General features: G+C 37.2%; 1 pseudogene across 1 annotated transcript; it reads left to right on the forward strand.

The window, feature by feature from the left end:
• The first annotated feature begins 438 nt into the window (after positions 1-438).
• Positions 439-1,265, forward strand: LOC308632754 (tubulin alpha-1C chain-like; annotated as a pseudogene). Its single transcript has one exon. The product of its transcript is annotated as a tubulin alpha-1C chain-like (transcript).
• The last annotated feature ends 21,532 nt before the right edge of the window (positions 1,266-22,797 follow it).

Here is a 22,797-nt window from a genome sequence, read left to right on the forward strand (position 1 = left end):
AGAACCTAATCCGAGTAAATACCCAAGGTCTAGCTTTTCACTGTCTCTTTCTTATCAAAAGACTTGGCTTCTAACTATGAGACCAATGGGGAAGGAGCCATAAAATTGTTAACATTTTTTAAACTAGATTTAGTACATCCCAAAGCTTACCAATTTGTTAAGCTTCTAGAAGGCAGAAATATGCCTTGTGTATTTACCATAAACTTTGTGGGGTGTGTGTGTGTGTGTGTGTGTGTGTGTGTGTGTGTATTGATATATCTGGTGTGTGTGTGGATAATGAAAAGGATTACTGGAGAAATTATGATTTACCTACTTGGGCAATTTTATACATCATCTCCATTCATCAGATATGCCAAATAAAATCAGAGAGATTAGGTGCATGCTAAGATGGTGAGATATAAAAATGGGAATATTTGTAGGAGGAGGATATGTACCCTGGAGCACTCTAATTGTGCCTTCATGGTCGACCTTGAGGCCACTTGTGACATATTTTTCAGAAACCTTGACATTGAGCGCCCAACCTGCACTAAACTTAACAACCTCATTCGTCAGATTCTGTCTTCCATCACTGCTTCCCTCAGACTTGATGGGGCCCTAAATGTTGACCTGAAATTCTAGACCAACCTGGTGCTCTATCCCTGCATCCACTTCCCTCTGGCCACATATGTACCTGTCATCTCTGCTGAGGGAGCCTACCATGAACAGCTTTCTATAGCAGAGATCACCAATGCTTGCTTTGAATCCTCCAACCAGATGGTGAAATGTGTTCCTCCCTATGGTAAATACATGGCTTGATAGCTGTTGTACCCTGGTGATGTGGTCCCCAAAGATGTGAATCCTGCCATTGCCACATCATGACCAAGCATACTATCCAGTTTGTGGATTGGTGCACCTCTGGCTTCAAGTTTGGCAGCCTCCCACTGATTCCTGGTAGAGGCCTGGCTAAAGTACAGCACGCTGTGGGCACATTTAACAACCCCTCAGCTGTTGCTGAGGCTTGGGCTCACCTGAATTACAAGTTTGACCTAATGTATGCCAAATGTGCCGTTGTTCACTGGCACATGGGTGAAGGGATGGAGAAAAGAGAGTGTGCTCAGGCCTGCAAACACATGGCTGCCCAAGAGAAAGATTATAAAGAGGCTGGAGCAGGTCGTGCTGACAGAGAGGAAAAGGGTGAAAAGTATTACCATTTCTGCTGCAATTTCACACTCCATTGTCTTGGATTTGTCTTATGTCTGTTCTTTGTAATTAATTTTCTGTTTTAGCTCTAAACTATCAATAAATATATTTCCATTTTAAATTAAGAAAAACAGTTAAGAGAGTTTTGAAAATCAAGTTATAAAACCCACGAAGGTTGACAGATAAACCAGTACGTTAAACTAAGTTTGAATTTCATAAAAACAAAGTGATTTTTAGTGTTAGTATATCCCATACAACATTTAGAAAAGTGAAATACTACATAGGAAATATATTAATTTTTAGTTTGTTTCTTTGTCTAAATTTCAAACTTAACTTGCTTGAAGACCTATATTTTTATTTATCAAATCTGGTACCCCATACACATGATGTATTCTAATTTCCATAAATTTTGTTTGCACCTTAGTTGATATCATTAAAATATATATAAGAAGAATTTTAACAGTCATTTGGAACTTGTAGAGAAAGCAACATCTACTTGCTGAGAACTGTGCTGAGACAGAAGATACATGACAAGTTCTTTTACTTTCAAAGAGTTCATAATCAAGTCAGGCAGAGAAACCCCATAAAAAGTAGCAGTGAACAATAGGAGAAAATGAGCTAGAAAGTATTAGATTGTGAATTAAGAATAGAGGGCAATCAAAACAATGATGACTAGCAAGAGAAGATGTACCAGCCGAGTAGAAAGGAGGTCAAGTTGGAACTGTGAGCCTGTCTGAGAAAAGTGTTCTTCTAACTTCCACATAACTCCTCCCTGTCTTGGGTAAGTTCAGTGCCTACTGTTGACTGTGTGCAACAGAAGCCCAAGTCCCTAAAGCAGAAAAAATGTGCTCATCAGGAGAGGAATAATGAGAAAGAGCAGACAATGATGTAAAGGTAAAATGACATTTTGATGAGAGAATAGCAGTTGTTCTCAAAGGGAAGATCCCAGAGAGCAGTACAGCAGCACCTCGGAATCTGTGAGAAATGCACAGCCTCTGGTTTCACCTCAGAAATTCTTACCAGCATTTCTAGGGGTAAGACACAGCAATCACAATTTTAACAGCCCCTCTAGAGAGTCTGATGCATAGTAACAGAACAACTGAAACAGAGCTTGCAAAGATATTTTCCTTTTTCTTTCAACCAAAGCAGCCATTGTAGAATCTATCTACAGTACAAGGGATAATCTTCAATATCAAGTACAAAGTTGACAGACAGAAAGACAATATTCAGACACCTAACTGTCCCAACCATTTCATTCCTCCTTGAAACCATTCAAAGTTGCTGCCAGGTGTCAGAAGAATCATGATGAAGAGGTCAAAACAAAATTCTTAGCAGACGCTTCAGTAAGGAGCCTATTCTCCTAGAGGTGGTAACAACTGACCACTTTCAAGTATTGAATCATTTTATTCTTATAACAGTTAACCAATGTTATCTACTATTATTGAAATAGTTTGATATTATTTTATTCTGATAAAACAGCATATTTCACTAAAATGTCATGCAAAACATAAGTTTCTTTGGGAATATTTTTAAAGTTTCAAATAGAACTTGAGAATAAAGAGCTCAAGGGGATATCTGACTTAAAGTTTTAGAACAGCTACTTATGAATAATAAGAATAGCTGATGCTTACTGAGTGTTGGCTATCAGATGTACATGTACATATGTATGTGAGTGTCTGTATCTTACATGTGTGTATATATATGCATCTTCACAGAAACCCTAGGGATAATATTATTATTTTTATATGGGAAAAGCCAGACATCCATCCATAGGTTACAAAGTTTGCTTAATGTCATAAGCAAAGTAGGAGAAGAATTATGTTTACAAATGAGGCAGTCTTCCTGCAGAGCCCAAGCTCTTAACCATAACAATGAACCATTTTCCATATTTTAGCAATAACTCAACAGTTAAAAGCAAAAAAAAAAAAACCCATGGGATCATTTGATAAATATTAACTAGTTTATGAAAAGAGATAAACTATGAAATATCAATTTAGATTTAAGTAAATGTTGCAATTATTAAAATTAAGATTTAAAAAGAAATTAATTTCAAAAGTCAGAAAAAAGGAAAAGTGTAACATGGAGAATAGTATAATAATTATAATAACAATTCTTTGCAACTCTTTGAAGTATTCTGTATAAGTTTATTTTAAAAAATACCAAAATATTGTAAGTTGTAACCATTTATTTTTTATTTTATTTTTTTTAATTTTTTTATTGATTATTTAAAGCATTACATAGCTCATGATATATCATCTTTCATACATTTGACTCAAATTGTGTTTTGAACTCCCATTTTCACCCCAAATGCAGATTGCAGAATCACATCTGTTACATATTCACATTTTTACATAATGCCATATTAGTGACTGTTGTATTCTGCTACCTTTCCTATCCCCTACTATCCCCCCTCCCCTCCCATCTTCCCTCTCTACCTCCCCTGCTGTTGTTCAATTCTCTCCCTTTTTTCCCCTCAGTTGTAACCATTTATGATGACAATCTAAGTCATATTGCAAATATATATGTGTATGTATATATATTCACCAATGTTCTTTTTTTTTCTTTTTTTATTGTTGGTCGTTCAACACATTACATAGTTCATGATATATCATATTTCACAGTTTGATTCAAGTGGGTTATGAACTCCCATTTTTACCCCATATACAGATTGCTGAATCACATCATTTACACTTCCATTGATTTACACATTGCCATTCTAGTGTCTGTTGTATTCTGCTGCCTTTCCTATCCTCTACTATCCCCCCTCCCCTCCCCTCCCCTCCCCTCTACTCTCTCTACCCCCTCTACTGTAAATCTTTTCTTCCACTTGTATTATTCTTCCCTTACCCCTCACTTCCTCTTGTATGTTATTTTGTAAAACACTGAGGATCACCTTTCCATTTCCCTCGCACCTCTCATCCCTGTTTAATGTTAATCTTCTTCTCATGCTCTTCGTCCCTACTCTGTCCTTAGTTACTCCCCTTATATCAAAGAAGACATTTGGCATTTGTTTTTTAGGGACTGGCTAGCTACACTTAGCATAATCTGCTCTAATGCCATCCATTTCCCTCCAAATTCTATGATTTTGTCATTTTTTAATGCAGAGTAATACTCCATTATGTATAAATGCCACATTTATTTTATCCATTCATCTATTGAAGGGCATCTAGGTTGGTTCCACAATCTTGCTATCGTGAATTGTGCTGCTATGAACATTGATGTAGCAGTGTCCCTGTAGCATGCTCTTATTAGGTCTTTAGGGAATAGACCGAGAAGGAGAATAGCTGGGTCAAATGGTGGTTCCATTCCCAGCTTTCCCAGGAATCTCCAAACTGCTTTCAAAATTGGCTGCACCAATTTGCAGTCCTACCAACAATGAACAAGTGTACCCTTTTCCCCACATCCTCGCCAGCACTTGTTGTTGTTTGACTTCATAATGGCTGCCAATCTTACTGGAGTGAGATGGTATCTTAGGGTGGTTTTGATTTGCATTTCTCTGACTGCTAGCGATGGTGAGCATTTTTTCATGTACTTATTGATTGATTGTATGTCCTCCTCTGAGAAGTGTCTGTTCAGGTCCTTGGCCCATTTGTTGATTGGGTTATTTGTTATCATATTGTTTAATTTTTTGAGTTCTTTGTATACTTTGGATATTAGGGCTCTATCTGAAGTGTGAGGAGTAAAGATTTGTTCCCAGGATGTAGGCTCCCTATTTACCTCTCTTATTGTTTCTTTTGCTGAGAAAAAACTTTTTAGTTTGAGTAAGTCCCATTTGTTGATTCTAGTTATTAACTCTTGCGCTATGGGTGTCCTATTGAGGAATTTGGAGCCCACCCCCACAGTATGTAGATCATAGCCAAGTTTTTCTTATATCAGACGCCGTGTCTCTGATTTGATATCAAGCTCCTTGATCCATTTTGAGTTAACTTCTGTGCATGGCGAGAGAAAGGGATTCAGTTTCATTTTGATGCAAATGGATTTCCAGTTTTCCCAGCACCATTTGTTGAAGATGCTATCCTTCCTCCATTGCATGCTTTTAGCCCCTTTATCAAATGTAAGATAGTTGTAGTTTTGTGGATTGGTTTCTGTGTCCTCTATTCTGTACCATTGGTCCACCCGCTTGTTTTGGTACCAGTACCATGCTGTTTTTGTTACTATTGCTCTGTAGTATAGTTTGAAGTCTGGTATCGCTATACCGCCTGATTCACACTTCTTGCTTAGCATTGTTTTTGCTATTCTGGGTCTTTTATTTTTCCATATGAATTTCATGCTTGCTTTATCTATTTCTACAAGAAATGCCATTGGGATTTTGATTGGCATTGCATTGAACTTATAGAGAACTTTTGGTAATATCGCCATTTTGATGATGTTAGTTCTGCCTATCCATGAACAGGGTATATTTTTCCATCTTCTAAGATCTTCTTCTATATCTCTCTTTAGGGTTCTGTAGTTTTCATTGTATAAGTCTTTCACCTCTTTTGTTAGGTTGATTCCCAAGTATTTTATTGTTTTTGAGGATATTGTGAATGGAGTAGTTGTCCTCATTTCCATTTCAGAGGATTTGTCGCTGATATACAGGAATGCCTTTGATTTATGCATGTTGATTTTATATCCTGCCACTTTGCTGAATTCATTTATTAGCTCTAATAGTTTCTTTGTAGACCCTTTTGGGTCTGCGAGGTATAGAATCATGTCATCTGCAAATAGTGATAATTTAAGTTCTTCTTTTCCTATTTTTATGCCTTTAATTTCTTTCATCTGTCTAATTGCTCTGGCCAGTGTTTCGATGACTATGTTGAACAGAAGTGGTGAGAGAGGGCATCCCTGTCTTGTTCCAGATTTTAGAGGGAATGCCTTCAATTTTTCTCCATTCAGAATGATGCTAGCCTGGGGCTTAGCATAGATTGCTTTTACAATGTTGAGGTATGATCCTGTTATCCCTAATTTTTCTAGAGTTTTGAACATATAGGGATGCTGTACTTTGTCGAATGCTTTTTCTGCATCTATTGCGATGATCATATGGTTCTTATTTCTAAGTCTATTAATGTGGTGAATAACATTTATTGATTTCTGTATATTGAACCAGCCTTGCATCCCAGGGATGAATCCTACTTGATCATGATGTACAATTTTTTTGATATGTTTTTGAATCTGATTCACCAGAATTTTATTGAGGATTTTTGCATCTAGGTTCATTAGAGATATTGGTCTGTAGTTTTCTTTCTTTGAAGTGTCTTTGTCTGGTTTAGGCATCAGGGTGTTGTTGGCCTCATAGAATGAATTTGGAAGTTCTCCCTCTTTTTCTATTTCCTGAAATAGCTTGAAAAGTATTGGCATTATTTCCTCTTTAAAGGTTTTGTAAAACTCCGCTGTATACCCATCCGGTCCTGGGCTTTTCTTAGTTGGTAGTCTTTTGATGGTTTCTTCTATTTCCTCAATTGTTATTGGTGTGTTTAGGTTGTCTACATCCTCCTGACTCAATCTGGGCAGATCATATTACTTAAGAAATTTATCGATGCCTTCACTATCTTCTATTTTATTGGAGTATAAGGATTCAAAATAATTTCTGATTATCTTCTGTATTTCTGAAGTGTCTGTTGTGATATTGCCTTTTTCATCCCGTATGCTCATAATTTGAGTTCTCTCTCTTCTTCTCTTCGTTAGCATGGCTAAGGAGGGTCTGTCGATCTTATTTATTTTTTCAAAGAACCAACTTTTAGTTTTGTCAATTTTTTCAATTGTTTCTTTTGTTTCGATTTCATTAATTTCAGCTCTGATTTTAATTATTTCTTGCCTTCTACTTCTTTTGCTGTTGTTTTGCTCTTCTTTTTCTAGGATTTTGAGATGAAGTATGAGATCATTTATTTGTTGGTTTTTTCTTTTTTTAAGGAATGAACTCCAAGCGATGAATTTTCCTCTTAGAACTGCTTTCAATGTGTCCCATAGATTCCGATATGTCATGTCTGTGTTTTCATTTAACTCTAAGAATTTTTTTAATTTCCTCCTTGATGTCTTCTATAACCCATTGATCATTCAGTAACCTATTGTTCATTCTCCAAGTGATGCATGATTTTTCCTTCCTTCTTATATCGTTGATTTTCAGTTTCATTCAATTATGATCAGATAAGATGCATGGTATTATCTCTACTCCTTTATATTGTCTAAGAGTTGCCCTGTGACATAATATATGATCTATTTTTGAGAAGGATCCATGTGCTGCTGAGAAAAAAGTGTAACTGCTTGATGTTGGGTGGTATATTCTATATATGTTAATTAAGTCTAGGTTGTTAATTGTGTTATTGAGTTCTATAGTTTCCTTATTCAACTTTTGTTTGGAAGATCTTTCCAGTGGTGAAAGAGGTGTGTTGAAGTCTCCCATGATTATTGTATGGTGGTCTATTAGACTCTTGAACTTGAGAAGAGTTTGCTTGATGAACATAGCTGCTCCATTGTTTGGGGCATATATATTTATGATTGTTATGTCTTGTTGGTGTATGGTTCCCTTGAGCAGTATGTAGTGTCCCTCTTTATCCCTTTTGATTAACTTTGGCTTGATATCTATTTTATTTGATATGAGTATGGACACTCTTGCTTGTTTCTGCAGTCCACGATTCTTGGCTGGAACCCATTTTCTTTCAGTGTTTGAAATATGTTATTCCAGGATCTTCTAGCTTTCAGAGTCTGTGTTGAAAGATCAGCTGTTATCCTGATTGGTTTACCCCTAAATGTAATCTGCTTCCTTTCTCTTGTAGCTTTTAAAATTCTCTCCTTATTCTCTATGTTGGGCATCTTCATTATAATGTGTCTAGGTGTGGATCTCTTATGATTTTGCACATTCGGCGTCCTGTAGGCTTCTAGGATTTGGGATTCTGTCTCATTCTTCATGTCTGGGAAGTTTTCTCATATTATTTCATGGAATAGATTGTTTATTCCTTTGGTTTGGACCTCTATGCCTTCCTGTATCCCAATGACTCTTAAGTTTGGTCTCTTTATGTTTACCCATATCTCTTGGATGTTCTGCTCATGGTTTCTTAACAGTCTTGCTGAGCTGTCTATGTTCTTTTCAAGTTGAAATACTTTGTCTTCATTGTCTGATGTTCTATCTTCTAAGTGTTCTACTCTACTGGTAGTATTCTCAATTGAGTTTTTAAGTTGGTTTATTGCTTCCTGCATTTCTAGGATTTCTGTTTGTTTGTTTTTTATTACCTCTATCTCCCTGTATAGTTGATCTTTTGCTTCTTGGATTTGTTTATGTAATTCATTGTCAGAGTGATCTTTCATTGACTGATTTTGCTGTCTCGTGTCTTCCTTGAGACTCCAGATCATCTGAAGCGTGTATATCCTGAATTCTTTATCTGACATTCCATCTGCTGCAGCTATTACCTCTTCTAAAGTTGAGTTGACCTGCATTGCTTGTGGTCCTTTCTTGCCTTGTCTTTTCATACTGCTCGCGTTTCTTTCTGCTTGGTAAAACTGTTGTGTTTTTGAAATTTTCCCCCTATTTATTTATATTGCTCTTGTATAGTTGAAAAATGTCCCTTGCAGGGCGGGTAGTGGCTGTGCTCCTCCTCCAATTGGGGTGATCTGTCTAGCATGCTGGCGGGCCGCTAGGCTTGCTCTGCCGGTCGGTCGCAGGTCTGCCCACCCTGCGAGCGCGGGTGGCGGCTCTGCTCTGCCCCCACTCCAATTGTTGTGACGTGACTACCACGCCCTCGGGTCGTTGGGCCTGATCCGGATGCAGGCGGCGGCTCTGCTCGGCCCCTACTCTAATTGGTGTGACGTGTCTACTACGCTGGTAGGCCTCTGGGCCTATTCCACCAGTGGGTCGCAGGTCTGCCTACCTTGCGGGCTCGGGCGGCAGCTCTGCTCGGCCCCCACTACAAATGGGGTTACCTGACTGCCACTTCGGCGGGTTGCTGGGCCTTTTCCGGACACGGGCGGCGGCTCTGCTCCGCCCCCTCTCCAACCAGTGTGATGTGTCTGTGTCGCCAGCCAGCCGCTAGGCCCATTCCGCCAGTGGGCCGCCGGTCTGCCTACCTTGAGAGCTCGGGCGGTGGCTCTGCTCGGCCCCCACTCCAAATGGGGTGACTTGACTGCCACACCGGTGGGTCGCTGGACCTTTTCCGGGCACAGGCAGCGGCCCCACTCAGCCCCCACACCAATCAGCGCGACGTGTCCACCACGCTGGCAGGCCACCGGGCCTGTCCCGCTGGTGGGTCGCAGGTCTGCCTACCTTGCAGGCTCGGGCGGCGGCTCTGCTCGGCCCCTACTCTAAATGGGGTGACTTGACTACCACGCCATCGGGTCGCTGGTCCTGTTCCAGGCGTGGGCAGCTGCTCTCTTCGGCCCCAGCTGCAGTTGGGGTGACATGATACCTCGCCGGCGGGTCGCTTGGCCTGTTCCAGGCGCAGGCGGCAGCTCCACTCTGCCCCTCTGGCCCCCACCGCACCCAGCATGACCCAGACCGAGAAGCAGTTTCCGCGGGTTCCCCAGCCCTGGGCCAAAGCAGCACCAGGAGCCAGAACCCGGCCGCTCAGAGCTCGGTGCACGGTCCGCTAGGAGCAAGCTCCAAGAAGCAGTCTCTGCGTGTTCTCTAGCCCTGAGCCTGAGCAATCTGTCTGCAAGATGCAGGCAAGTAACAGCCTGAAATCACCTGTTCCGTAGTTGAATGAGCTGAGATCAGTAGAAAACAGGGATGATTACGTCAGCTCTCCAAGATGGCGGCCGCTGGCCTCCTCCTTGGGCCGACCGGTGTGGAGAACCGAACTGGACCACTTCTCTCCTCCGTCTCAAACCCAGAACTCAGCACTGAGCACAGCCATTGCACCGCTGGCAAGAGCCCACAGAATCCGCAGCACTGCACCTCCTCGCCGCCACCTCGCCGCTTCCCAGCGCGAGCCACAGACTCCAGCCGCGGGGCGATCCGCTGAACAAGCAGTGCGACCCTCCGTGCGGAGAAATCGCCCATGACCGAGCCCCCGCAGCCGATCCTCGCGTGATGAAAATCCCTCCACTAGATTCTGGAGCACCTCAATTTCGCTGTAAATTCCCAACAAGACAGCCTTCAGCTGTTTTAACTCATCATTCTCCCGCACAGTGACGTGGCACACGGGGGTGATGCACTCCCTTCGCCGCCATCTTCCTAGTCCTCACCAATGTTCTTATACAAATTTTCTATCACGATATATATTAAATATAAATGAGGCTTTTTCATTGTTCAAAGATTGTATTATAAAACGTTCATTCTAGTGCTGTTAGGTATTATGAGAGTTGGGAAATTTGGGGCAAATCTGCCCAGTTACAAGCAGTATGACTCGTAGTTACTTTTACATATATGTATGGCACAAGATGGTAGAAATGTGTTGGGGTAATAACAAAGAGTCCTGTTATATCTGAACTCTCAGAATCCAATCATTTTACCTCTAAATATCTCTGCATTAACCAAGGAGCTTTTGGGAATACCTCATATCCAAACCATAACAGAATGCTATTGAGATTGCCCAGGTAACAGTAGATGGAGGTTTGAATTAGAGACTTTCAAAAGTAGTTTACAGAATGAGTCAGAAACTTTTCAGTTTCAGAATTAATACTAGGTAAGAAGGAGAAAGAAGAAGAAGTTAGGGTTGGTTTTGACATTCAAGCTTTTAAGTGTTAGCCAGTGGCACCATTAGTAAGAAACACTGAATTAAGCAGCTTTGCAGCCTACCTCCATCACAGCCTCATCATTGAGACAATTGTCTCTATGTTGAAAATGATAAGATGTGGTTCCATAAGGTTTCTTCCTCCCAATTATAAAGTTCCATAATCTTAAGAAAATAATTTTAAAATTAAAAGCAACAGAAACATCTTTCCAGGAATATAATGAGTATATAAGGAGACAGGTGTTAGTGATAGGTAGGGAACTATCTCAAAGTCAATTTCTAAGAGGTTTTTAGATATCATTTGCAAACACACACACACATTATAAATGAGATAGTTGAATCAATTTCTGTTCCATATTCTTGTTAGCAATTTAATAACACCTAATTTGCTGATAACTACTGCATCAATATATGTTACCCAAAATAAGAAACTTTTGTAAAGTTGAATTTGGGGTTATAGTCTGAAGAATCCAGCTGTCAACCCTGCTTAATAAGTGGGTAAAACATTTAAGTAGCAATTTGCAACTATTGCCTTATGGCAATAAACAACAACAATAACAGCTTTTATTTTTTTTTCTAGTTTTCTTGATTAACAGCTTAAATGAACTCTTTCTTTGAACATCCTTTGAGTAATGTGGTCTTTAAAATAAATGATCTTAATAATTAATATAGTTCAGAAAAGAGAATTTGGATGAAAATCAAGATATTCTCAAGTATTATTTGGTCTTACCCCTTCAACTTCACCTGCATGCTTTTCTAAACTTACTTCAAATTTTAAGAGAGAAAATAACTTTGTAGCACATATACTCTTTTAAGAGTTTTTTTTTTCCTATAGACCATTTTCAGACTCTGCCCTCTGATATTTTCCAGTATCTGATTCTACTCCCACTGTGTAAAATTTTCTCATTTTGCTTTTGGTCCATCCCTAAGAATAATCCTTTTACCACCAGTACAAGCCATTCTTTGCTATCTGTACAACTTCCTCTTTGTTTTTTCCTCTCAAGAATTATTTTTCCTGCCTCTTCCTATGTGAATCCTATATATGTTGAGAACTAGTGCTCTAGGAACCCCATTCCTAACACTCCACTCTGGTCTACCCTGATATTCATCTTCCTGAACTATATGTTGTATCCAATAACTTAAACTCATCCACAATTAACCCACAATTTGCTTTACCTTATATGTTTTATTATTCCAACTAAATTTTTCTTCTCTGCCACCATGGGTAACATCATCATCTCTCTCTGACACCTTTGTTCAGTACTTGCCTAAGTGATGGAGACACATTATAGATAGACACACTTAGGCATTTTCTTTAAAATTCCTATCTTTGGTTATGGTAATTAAGTGTAGTGAAAAACCTCTACTCAAAATGCCATCTGAATCCATGGGCTTTACATCCTCAAATTCAATCAGTCATGAATTGAAAATATTTGAAAAAACAGTAACATCTATATTTAAAATGTATAGGCCTTTTCATTATTTTCTAAACAATACAGTATAACAACTCTTTGCATAGCATATGCACAGTATTAGGCATTATACATATAGAGATGTTTTAAAATACATGCACAATGTGTAGGTTATATGCAAACAATACACCATGTTACATTGGGGACTTGAGTGATGCAGAATTTGGTATCAGAGGGGGTCCTGGGACTAAGACACATGATGATTGTTTTGTGTTTATTTAATGAGTTGGTTTAAATGATGCCTTTTGTTTATTTTTCAATGAGCATTTAAATAGCTACTATGTTTAAAATATTGTAATAAATAGAGTTAAATATAATACAATAAAATAAATCACCAGAAACTATCAATGATATACAACAATCAGTATTTTTTCTATATCACACATCTCTAAAGACCATCTCAAATTCGGTTAATTTAGGCTGGGCTAAACTGTGTTTGTCTTCATGTACTACATTTGTTCTAGATCTTCTCCAAGGGTTCCTCATTATCCTTGGACTTTGGGCAATGTAAGGTGTTTTTTCTGAACTCCACTTTAGAGTTCCATAAAACAAGATATATTTACAACTTACTCTCCCTCATTTAATCCCATTTCTCAAATCACATTACTTATCCTTTCCCAGTCATATATCCAAAATTTTCATTCAAAATTAGTTTCTGAGAAAAATCATGTGAAACACAACTATACCTGAAAGCATGACTAAATTATGGCAAAACCTTGTTAACTACAGGAGAATAGATTGGCAGGGGTTGGAATCTCAGCTCAGATATATACACGGAGGAGAAACCAACACTGAGGACAAGACCAGGGTAAAGATGTAGGATAAATCATAGCATAGTGTGCAGAATGGGAATCAAGTATGTTTAACAGATGTTACACAAGTATGTTCCATGTCAAGGAGGAAAAGAGTTTTGTCTAGACATCTAAACAAATCTGAGAATCTTGAATGTTTGTGATGGTGGTGAGCAGTTGGTATTGTGTAATTTATGAGCAGGTCATAGTATAATAACCATCAGAGGCTGCATACTTGTGAGAAATTTAGAGATATATTGTTTGTGAAGACAAAACTCTCAACCCTAGCCAGGCACAGTGGCTCACGCCTGTAATCCCAGAGGCTCGGGAGGCTGAGGCAGGAGATTGCAAGCTCAAAGCCAGCCTCAGCAAAAGTGAGGCACTAAGCAACTCAGTGAGACCCTGTCTCTAAATAAAATACAAAATAGGGCTGGGGATGTGGCTCAGTGGTAGAGTCCCTCTGAGTTCAATCCCTGGAACAAAAAATAAATAAAATAAAATAAAATAAAATAAACAAAACCTCAACCTTCTAAGAAACACACATGCACACAGACACACACACACACACACACACACACACTTACTTATAAGAATCAGAACACTATCGTAAACTTACACTCCAGCAATAAAGCAGGGCTTGATCATTAGAACTTAGGTACTAACAAGTCAAATCTAGCTGATTTCACAAAGTTTAAATCTTTTTAATTAAGATATGGAGGGTTTAAACACCTCAATATTACCCTTGACTGGATAGAGGCTGTACTGGCAGAGAAGAGCCAAGAAACACCTGCTGTGGGAAAGGAAAATAGGATGACTATTAGCAAAAACCCAATACATTCTAAAATGTGTTGGTGGATTGTTAGGTAGTAAAACTGTCTTGATAAAAGTTTCTTAAATCTCTAACTTCTGAAACTGTGCTAGTTCAAAGAAACTGTTATACAACATGTATAGAATATTTACCTCCAGCCAAATATTAACAAAATAAATAATATAATCTATATGAAACTAGTCCACCATTAATATGTGAAAGTGTTATATTTTGACTTCACTTTAAAGAAAATTCTGTCTGGGCTGGCATTGTAGCTCAAAAGTAGAGCATTTGCTTCTCATGGGTGAGGCACTGGGTTCAATCCTTGGCACCACATAAAAATAAATAAATAAGATAATGATATTGTGTCCATCTACAACTAAAATAATTTTAAAAGAAAATTCTCTATACAAAAATGGAAAGGCATCCCAAAAATGTATCTTTATATAACTTTTTCTGTTATATAAAATAAAAAATTAATACCTAGAAAATGTTCAACCTAGAAAGAAAGAAAACCAGAAATGTTAAATTATTTCTCTGAGGTAAAAATGCCAGTGTCTTCAAGTCCAATCACATATATCCAACTTTCACTCCAGTGTCTCACAGTATTATAGAATTTCCTATGGCCTTAGAATTTTTGTATCTTCAAGAGATGATTATGATTATGATGATGGTAATAAAAAATGATCATGATCATGATAATAAAAAATCAGATGCCAGCTATTATTTACTGAAGAAAAGAAATAATTCAGGGCACACCTTCTCAATTATTATATGTCACATTGATGAATTTTCAGGGTAAATGATATTAGTATATTTCATCAATCAGAAATAGGCTCCAAGAATTTTTTGACTTCTTTAAGTTTCCACGGCAGGTAAGTAGAAGTTGTTCTGCAAATTTAAGCCCAAGTCTATGATGTGGAACTTATATTCCAGGAAATGAGAAAGCAAGTGTTATTTCTTCTCTAAAGGACATTAAATTTTATCATGCATGTTTCTTCCCTAACTTATTCCCACACAGATACTTGAAAGTTTATCCAAATATGTCCAAGGTCCAAGTGGGAATTTTAAGACATAATCTTAAGGAATTATATAGCTTGAATATGTATTGACAAATGTCCCTGGTAGTAATTAGCTAGGACGAACTTGTTTATATCATTGACAGAACCTTGTAAATTATTTGTGGTGATGAGAAAGACAAGAGAAACTTGTATCAATGAAAAAGTAGAAAACCAATCTATAGACTGAGACAGTAACATATACTAAGAGTCAGATGTCAGGTTCCAGACATATTTACACCCAATTTGCCATTGAAATAACCATCATGATGTAAGAAAGAAAATAAAAAATTCCAACTGTGATTAAATAAGTCAATCTCTTGTTTCATTTGGCTTTTTCAATGCTCTGACTAAAAGCCTTGACAAAAACAATTTTAGAGGAGGAAAAGTTTATTTAGGGCCTCATGGTTTCAAAGGTCTCAGTCCATGGACAGCTGGCTCCATTTATTGGGGCTCAAGATAAGGCAGAACATCATGGTGGAAGAGTATGGTGGAGGGAAGCAGCTCACACGATGATCAGAAAGAAGAGAGAGAGATTTCACTCACTAAATACAAAATATATACCCAAAGGCATACCCCCAAAGGTCTACCTCCCCCAGTCACACCCTGCTAGCCTAGGGGTACCACTCAGTTAATCCCATAAGGGGATTTATTCACTGATTGGTATAAGGCTTTCATAACGCAATCATTTCTCTCCTAAACCTTCTTGTATTGTTTCACATAAACTTTCGAGTGACACCTAATATCTAAGTCATAACACTTGTTAAGAGTCTAAGAAACATTTTAAGTGCCCATTTTTGTTACCCCTCACAGATAGATTGAGGATATTAAGTTATTCTGACATCGTACAGCAAGTAGGCACACCCCTTGTCATTTCACGGAACAGCCAAAAAAATTTCATACTGACAGAGTGATTTGTTCAAAGTCATATAATTAGCAGTGGTAGCACTAAATGCACATGTTCTTTTTCTTCGTGCAGGACTGCAGCAGACTAGATTGTATTCCCCATAGTGTGATTGTATTTGGTGATGGGATCCCGGAGGTTGTCAAGCTTAAATGACGTTCTCAGGGAAGAGCTTCCGTGAGGGCATTAGTACCCTTATCCAAAAAGACACCAGACTGTGCTTTTCCTCCTTGGCTGCCAGATGAAGATAAGAGTGAGAGAGTGGCCATCTGAAAGCCAGAAGGAAAGTCTAACTTACAAATTGGTGCACATCTTGATCTTGGACTTGCTAGCTTCCAGAACTTTGAAAAAAAATAAATTTCAGTCACTTAAGCTATTCAGTCTATGATACTTTTGCATGATAGCTGGGGCTGATTAGAATAAGGACCAGCTGTTCCTCCTTCTTACTGTCTAGCTGTGTGAAAACCAAGGGCCCCCAGAATGGGAAGAAGGACTCTGAAGGCAACATTCCTAATGTCTTTTTGCTTTGACATCTGCTGTGATTTGAACATGTCCTCTCCCAAATTTGGATGCTGCCATTGTGATGTATTACAAGGCTGGTGCTTTAAGAAATGGCCATGAAAGCTGCTCCTTCTTGGATGGAATTAAAGCTCCTATGAAAGACGCTTCAAGCAATATTTGGCTGACTTGCTCTTCCATCTCCCTCAATGTGAAGACTGAACTCCTCTTTGTGGAGGTTGTAGCAAGGAAGGATACTTGGAAGCAGAAAATGGACCTGATAAGAGAAGACAACTTGCTGACTTCTTGATATTGAACTCCTCAGCCTACAGAACTGTGAAAAAATAAATATTTGTTCTTTACAAATTACTCATTCTTGGGTTTATTGTAGCAAACCATACAAACTATGGCAATATCCCTTTCAACAATATCCCTTGATCTCATTTCCTCTTTCATCTCAAGGGGCTTTCCTCCAATAAGCTTTAAATGCAGTGTAGGTGACAAGATTCTGAAAATGGTCCTCAAAAATCTTTATGCAAATTAAGAAGAGGACTGTGTTCTATTGTTGAGCTTCTAAGGTCGACTCATATTCTTCCTGAAGTACATTTACCCCTCTGTTCAGACAGGTACCACTAACAAAAGGAGCCACAAAAGAAAATTATTTTTAAAATTACCTGAGTTGATAACATATACTCTAACTTCCTCTCTTGCCAATAAACCAAATGTTAGAGTCATGTTGAGAGGACATCTCTGCCTTAAGGATTATTTACATATAAGTTCATAATTTTTATTGTTTTATTTTAAAATTTTCCCTGTTCTTATTGGTGCATTATAGTTTTAAATAATGGTGGAATTTGTTGTTCTATTTTGTATATGCACCCAACATAGCAGTATAATTGGGCTAACATGATTCCTCAGTATTTCCCCTATCCATCTCCTACTCTCTCCCCATGATCCCTTTCCTCTACTCTGCTGATCTCCGGTTAATTTTCACGAATATGCCTCCACCTTTTTTTTTCTCTTTTTCCTCTCTAGCTTCCATGTATGCCCCTTGACTTTGTGAGCTTGGTTTCCTTCACTTAACATAATGGTCTCAAATTCTATCCATTTCCCTGCAAAATATATAATTTCGGTTTTCTTTATGGTTGAATAAAACTTCTTTGTGCCTATATACCGCATTTTCTTTTTGCATTCATCCACTTATGGACACACAGGCTGGTTCCATAGTTTGGCTATTGTGAATTGTGCTGCTATAAACATGGTTATGCATGTATCTCTGAAGCATGGTGACTTTACTTCTTTACAATAAGTATACTTCTTTAGAGTGGTAAATTGGAGTCATATGGTAGTTTCATATCTAGTCTTTTGAGAAACCTTCCTACTGATTTCCATAAGGGTTGGAATATGCACATTTTTAATTTAAAACTATTTTGAAGTAGAAAACAAATGGTGAGAACATTACCGTGAGTGGTGTATGACAAGAATTGACAATTTTATTTTTAATTCTATCCTCTAATATTGCATGCCAGACTCCACTTCCAATTATACCAAATATGAATTACTACCATTAAAAATACTTAATGGAATATTCATTTGCTCTTGGCACAGGAAAAGTTATTTACAAATATCCCTTATTTTTTATAAGTATCCCACAAAGAATAGCAATATGAAGTAAAATATGGTGAAAGAACTATAGTTTGTTGTTGCTGTTGTTCTAACCAAAAACTGGCATCAGAAATAGTTTTCTAAAATCATTTCCTCCAAAAATGCACTTGTTTTCAGATTTTTAATCAGCCCAAATCGTTTTTTTCAATGTCAACACTTAAGCTCTGAAGACCTGAGTTAAACCAATGCATTACTCAAAACTGTTTTTAAAAAATATATAACATCTCTGAAATGATGATTCTGATCCCGAAAGGGGCAGGATATTGACCTTACATACTTATCTTTTCACTCAATTTTTGTATTTAGGATTTACAGTATTGTCTGCTATGCAAAAAACACCAGAAGTTTTCTTAACCAATGTTAGTCTTACTTCTCAATATTTACATAGTGAATAAAAAAGACCAATATATTCAAAACATATTATATAGTATTTGATTCTGTGATTTTGATAAAAATATTAATATATAGTTTAGCTAAATTTTAAGTTCACTGGTTTTATTTAATAAGGCTTTAAAGGTGTAGATAAATAACAATCACATATAAAAGTTTCCTTAGTAAATAAATGGGTTTTAAAAAAAATCTATGAAAAACAAACAGCATCAAAAACATAATTTAGTTATTGAACAGCAAACTTGTTTTGTGACACCTACCTCTGGTTTACTGTAAAATACCGTTGGCCCAATTTCTCATTCCATCACCAATAACTCACTATTTGTGGATATAGAACTTAACCTCTCATTTACATTTTTCTTATCAGTGAATGAGAACAATTACACCTTGCACATTCAGCAGGTAGCTGTACTTGCTGAAACTTGACCTGCCTGTCTGCTGTGACTGTATGGTATCCTCAGTGTTAAGATTTTGATCACCTACATACCCATTATCCCTTTTAGGTCTATTCTTGTTCTTTTATCCATAAGATACGTCCCTTTTCTCATGAACATGTAATAAAATATTAGTATTTTCAATACCATTAAAAATATTCCACATCATTAAAGAAGTTTGATAAAAGATGCTGCTACAAATCACAACTCTAAATTCTTTTACATTTAACCTCCTTCCTCATTCAATGAAATTAGCCTACCCTTCATGTATTTTCTGTGGCAAAGATGCTGTCAGTTTGAAATGAACATTTATAAAGGACTTTGATCTTCTGTAAAGAAAAAGCTTTATAAAAGGCTATTAAATCAAAAATTGCTTTTATGGTTGGGTGTTGGTACTTTTTCAAACACCATAGATGATTTCAGAATTCCAGAAGGTATATAGAGATTGATTTAAATTTAGATTTCTTTCTAAATTTTCCCGAGTTCCAGTTCTGAAATTGAAAAACTATCCAGGAAAGAAGGCTTTTTTTTTTTTAAATATTACTATGTCCTCCAACTATCTCTGTTCACTACCTATGGCCAACTCCTGAATCTTGTCAGATGTATGCTGGCATCTAGTGAGTGAACTGGACAAATTTACTGAGGACAAATAACCAAGACTTTTATTCTTTTGCCATTTTTTTTATCCTCTTCAAATATTCATTTATTCCTTCCTTAGTGAATTATGTGGCTTTTTTTTTTTTGGTAAACAAGTGTACACAGCAAACTCAATCCATTGTGTTGCTAGTAATTCTACAAAAAATTTTGGGTTTTTTTGGACGGAGAGTAAGGACTATAAAAATGGAACACTAACCTCCTTACCTTGGCCCTGGCCTTCTTTCTGAATTCTTTAACTGAATAATTAAATTAACACTCAATTATGAATATATGAGCTGTCAAAGTCAATACTATTTTTCTGTCTCATAATTTATACTCATATGGGACTGGGGTTGTGGCTCAGTGGTAGAGTGCCTGCCCTTGCACACTGGGTTTGATCCTCAGCACCACATAAAAATAAATAAATAAAATAAAGATGTTGTTTCCATCTACAACTAAAAAATTATTTAAAAAATTATGCTCATATTACCAGCATTACTCTTAGTATTCTTTTCTTAACTATTCTATCTCCTTTCTGAATTTGACTTTCTTGTCTCTGAAATCTGTTATACTATGAGTGAACAAATAGATTCCCTGCTGAATAACTTTTCCTTACTCTAATGCCTAGAACACTGATCCTCAATGGGGGTGCATCTCAGTCCCTTCCAGTAATATATGTGGTAAATTATTGTTGTAGAAAAAGAAAATACTAGAATTTCCATTTATAATTTATCTTCTTTTAAAATGTGTGTTTTTGTGTGTGAATTCTTTATGCTGTTTTCAACAATATTTGGGTGGCACACACAATGTTTATATTAAATGTTTATTTTAAAAGTACATTCTTAGAATACTTTTTAGTGATAAAGATACAGAATGAAGCACTTTAGTATCCATTTGCCAAAGCACAGGACTTGTCATGGCCTAAGAGGCTATTAGTTGACCTTCATAGTCTTGTCCTCTGCCAGGGACAGTATGCTGCCCACCCAAGTGACTGTATATAAGTATCTCTTCTACACAGTAAACTATTTCTTATTTTTGTACCTTTGTTCATCCTCTTCCCTCTGCCAGGAATATACTTTCCTGTTCTTCATATGTCTAACTTTTATGTCTCATTAAAGGCTCAATTCAACTATCAGCTCCTCTAGAAAGCTTCCCATAGTAGTGAGGTTAGGTTAGGGGCTGGTCCTCTGTGCTTCCATAATCTTCTGTACAAACTCTTACTGTTGTAACAATAAATATTATCATGTGTTTCTCCTCTCCTTAAGGACAGGGCTCTCATTTATTCATATGGGTATTTATAGGCAATATTTCAAGCAAATTTGTTGAAGAAGTATTTTAAAATGTAGTGGACAACATACAAGCTCCTGTTCCTGAAAATCATGCTTTTGATACACGAAAGATGCTGCAGCAAGTGTTTTTCAAGGTTAATTTGAAGGCTTCGTTGAGATAGATCAAATATACATGCCATTACATTACTGTGTTTGCAACTGACACATCCATTTTCACAGTCACTGGGAAACCATGCTTTGGTTGTCAGTGTGGGGGTTGATTTATAGCACTCTGTTTCCTGGTTACATCTGCTAATGCTTGGTATTACTACATATTACAGAAGAATCCTTATATAAGGTTGCAGGCACAAACAGCAGGATCTAGAGTGATTTTGATTTAAACTAAATCAATTTAAATCCCCATTTCAAACCACAATTTAGATCACAGTGGCAAAACCTAGGCCCAGTCCTCATTCTTCCAGCTATTCTGTCCAACTATTTTTTGACAATACCTGAATGCAGGTATTTCTAGATCCACACACTATTTAATTTTTGACGGCTTACAGTCACACAGATTTAAATGAGTAATTTTTAAAGTTTATTTTAATGTACTTAGCAGATCAAATTATGTATGGTTACTCTAGATATTGGGTCAAAGACTCTTTTTAAGTCTGCTTTCACTCCTGATGCTTGTGCTTTAACATAAACAAAATTATTCTACTTTTACAAAGTGTTTGAGAAATTTTTGTACTCTCCTATAATAGCAGTAATTTTCTTCCAGGACTAATTCCACCTGTAATCTATACTATTTCCATATGGTAATGCAATGACTTGACATAGGGCAATCAATTCTGCAAGGACTGAGTTTTTCTGTTTTTATTCTTTATACCTTCCAAGTATTTTTCTTTCATTTTCTACTCTTGATAGACATGGGCTACCTTCTTTCTTTTAAACCAAACTTTATTTATAGACTCAATCTCAACCTTTCCTATTACTCTATCATCTCCAGAGTACCTGAATAGCCCACCCACTCCACACACCACCATACACACACATCCCAACAGTCCTACTTCAGAAGCTTTAGAGATACATGGGTTTTCTTTTGCATATGCTGAAACAGAATTCTTGCAGAGGCCTCACTTCTCCTCAAAATGAAAAAGAACACGCTTCTTAAAATGGGTAATTTTATTTATTTTGTTTACTTAAATACAAATTAGTTAGTATTACCAAGTCAATATATGTGAAATGCTGACTTGCATGGCCCAAATAGACTTCTCCTGCCTGCTTATCAGGGAATTAGAAATAAAATATATCTTCATATTTTATTTAAAATTTAATGTTTCTTCATTTTCCAATTCGTCTGTTAGCATGCAGTATTTCAAGAGAAATCAGTGTGGGCAAGAAATAATTTTTGAAACTGCAGAATGAAAATCTATTTAAGAATGCTACTTTCCATACCTATACAAATACTAATTTGTATACCTTATATACAAGGAACTGTCCAAGTCCCGAGATATGTCATAGATTACTCCATTGGCCTGAATCATTCACCTCCCCTGCATCCATACCTTTTGCCATGTAACTTTACATTTTTTTCCACCTAATAGATCACCATGACTTGACTTTAGGTTTGATAATGTGACCTATTTTTGCAAATGAGATGTTAGCTAATATGATACGCCAGAGACTTGAAAGGCACTCTGTTGGGCTTACTTCCTTTACCCTTACCATCTCCTTGAGAAACGTGAGCACTAGGCAATACAGTGCTCCACTTTCTCCAAATGAAGGCACTCTCTTTATTGTTCTGAAATAAATCATTTACTAGTATCATATTCAGAGGAGAACTTGATATATACCTAAATGTCAGGTTATTAATTTCACTGAAATTTTGATATGTAATTCACATGTCCTGCTTTCTGGTCATTCAGTTTTGTAAAATTCCTTTCTGGATATAGAGTCTGAATACAGGTGAATTAAGAGGATTTAGCAAACACTTCTGCAACTACGATAATTGGAAAAAAGATGCTCTGGTGATATTACAGATTATTACATC

Source organism: Spermophilus citellus (genome assembly GCF_964194105.1).
Source record: "Spermophilus citellus genome assembly, chromosome: 13".
NCBI classification, from domain to species: Eukaryota; Metazoa; Chordata; class Mammalia; order Rodentia; family Sciuridae; genus Spermophilus; species Spermophilus citellus.